This window comes from Lepidothrix coronata, unplaced genomic scaffold, assembly GCF_001604755.1.
Source record: "Lepidothrix coronata isolate B3197 unplaced genomic scaffold, Lepidothrix_coronata-1.0 Scaffold301, whole genome shotgun sequence".
NCBI classification, from domain to species: Eukaryota; Metazoa; Chordata; class Aves; order Passeriformes; family Pipridae; genus Lepidothrix; species Lepidothrix coronata.
This window is the reverse complement of record NW_016690481.1, coordinates 924,703-927,817: the sequence shown is the minus strand read 5'-3', so window position 1 is coordinate 927,817 and position 3,115 is coordinate 924,703.

Genomic DNA, 3,115 nt, shown 5'->3' with positions numbered 1-3,115 from the left:
TGGTTTCACATCCTAATATGATTCCTTTCTCATGCCTCTATGCTCCATTGATCATCTAATTCAAAAGTACCCCCCTTACATGCCACTGTGTGATCAATGGTAGCAAGAGGGTGATAATGAACTACCCAAGATTGCAACGCATTTAGCCTGGTGTTTATCATTTGACGTACACATGTTAGTACACAAGGAATTATATACAATATGCATGTTATTATACATTCAACTACTGACAAGCTTATCAGCACTTTTTCGTAACCAGGGCCATCCCCATTTCCAATCGCCAAAGAGGTTGTTGAGTTCCTGGATATGTGCAGTTTGTTAACACGGTCTCATTATATAGAGTTCCCCACCAGTAGTTATCAATGGGTACTCCAACCAGACAGGTGAGAAAAGGACTCGTGAGAGTTACCATGGACACACATATCACGTCCGTCTTCGTCACGTTTGCCAGGGTGGTCCACACATTGACATAACAGAAGTCAGCAAAGAAGCAAAGTATAGCTGATATCTTTCTGGAAGGTACAGTTGGGTCTGGAAGAGGCCCTGCTGCTCTGCACCCTCAGGGGAGAAACCAGTTCCTGGGGGTTGTTGGATTCCATCCCACCACGTGGTCCATGGTTGGACCATGACACTGGTGAATGACTCGAACAGCGTATTGATGAAGTGTCATTTCCAAAAATGTAAACAACATAACAACTGAGTAACAGCAAAAATACAGACAATAATATAATCATGTCCTCCCCAGTGAGGAGATCTAAGTGGATCACAGTGGTCATTTACTTGGAGTCAACAGTACTTGAGATAATCTTTTCCCAGTTGGCAGACCTAGTTTCCAAGTTTGGACAGGTGAACAGGTGTGTCCAATCGTATGGGCTCGGACAACGCAACAAATCTCAGGAATTTCTGCAAAATATAAAGTCTAGTACAACAGAACTTCTCATTTCATAATTTTATAGTTTGGATTCATCTTTTATAGTATGAAGTGGTTGACCGCCAGTCACACATTTATAGGCCTGTTAGGAGCCATCACAGGCAATGTATATCTGGAGTTTGATGCAACACCAGACAACATCCTGGTCTCACCAACTGCTCCCACAGAAAGCTTGCACTCTCTGTACGGATTCCAGGCCTCATCGGGAGCAAACCATCCTACCCCAGTTTACCCCTGACTGCAGTCAATCCCCCTTCACCTCATGGAGTGATAGTACAGGTTATCTCTTGCCTCCATGCTATAAAAGAATTTTATCCATCTTCACATTAACTATACCATTGAGTGTGAAATCATTTCTGCACTTAACTAGAATATTACCAGTTCATCATAAGAAAATTGTAAACATGATACGAGCCAGAGCCCATAGGGAGGTCCACAAACATCAGTCCTTCATTTGCAGTCTTGCCAACCAGCTTTTCAACATAAGCTTTTCTTCTGCGAGGCCCAGCACCTCACACATGGTTATTTCACAATCACATATATTCTTGCATAGACTCATAAGCCAAAAGGTTTCTGTCATTTTTGATTCCAAATAATTCATGCCACCTGCTGTAACACTACCGGGATAAAACACACAAATATGAGCACTGCAAAACAATCAGTGTCTGATTTAGAATTCCCAAACCACACTGTTTTGCCTGATCTTCACAAACATCACTGGTGTGACATGAATAGCACAGAAACAGATCGTTCTATACAGTGATGACCATTAGGCTTCAGGATGTTACAAGTTTTATAGTTTTCCATTGGCTTCTTTCCCCCCTTAGTGGCATGTCTACCCCATCCTAGGAGACAAAACCAAGCACAATTGCAGTCCCTCTGCACACAGCATCACATATGTCCTTCACTTCTTGAAGCCAGGGCTTAGCTTTAGCCTTTACCCTTAGCACTGCTGCCAGAACAACTTGGCAGCACACAGTTCAGGAATAATATTCCAATTCTGATTGTTGCTTACCAGTAATACAAAACAAAGCATACAGATTGTTGGTGCAACTCATCTAAGAAATATAGACCTTATCTCTGGAGCAGTAGATCCAGGGATCCATTAGGACACAAGACCTGCTATGCAGAAAAGAATAACCAATCCAGCTTGTTATTCAAGATACATGACCTGCACTGAATAGGCTAATGCAGGAGTAGTCATGGCTGTGATAGCTATATCCTCCCAGCCCCTGGCCAGGACATTGTTCATTACATGAATCACAACATCAGATGTGGACAAGACACACGAGAGACAGGTACATGATAACTGAGTCATTACACCAGTTAGTAAAATTTAGTAGACACAATTAATTATATTTAGGATATGTTTTTCTTCCATGTGATATTCGGGCTGGTCTTGTGCTGCTCAGCATTCACTGATCTCTGTCCAGAATTCTTGCCGCTCATGATAAGGTTTCATCAAACATGCTGGAAGCCAGCAGGGTCCTGTGGGAGACAAAACACAAACAACTCCCCCCTTCCCAATACTAACAACTTAATATCTACTTGAGGTGTCATATTACCCCTCCTCGTTACAACAGTATAATTTTATCAAGTTAAGGTTTTGTTCTGTGGGTGGGAGGCCTGGAAGGTCACCAAGTTGCTGCCACCTCTCTATGATCTCTTCTATGGGTGCCCCGCGTTAGACACTAACAGTGGAATAATGTATGGTTTCCAGGGTACAGGACAGCCTTCTAACAGTTTGTTTCGCATTACTGGAGTTAAAGGCTGTTGCACGTAAAGTTCAGGGCTCTGCAATTCAACAGTTACTTTCATCCCTTCCCCCTTTAATATTTTGATTGCTTGATGAAGAGTTACCCAGGATGAACTTCCATCCTGCCATGATCCATCATTAGTAAAATGGTCATTAAGACCTTCAGCAATAACTGAAACCAAAGTTCTATCAACTCCCAGTGTTCGTCTTAAACGCCGAACGGCATTTTGTACATATACATCATTAGTTAACCCTAAAAACTTCGTGGCCTCAACATCGTCTATTATCACAGAGTCAGCCCCTTGCTCCATTAGCCTAACCATCCACATTTGTGCTCATTCCCCAGGTTGCTGAGAATTTTTGGATAAAAGATTTTTAATATCCTCTGGGGAGAAATCAGCAACTTCATCCTGCCTCACTCAGTTACC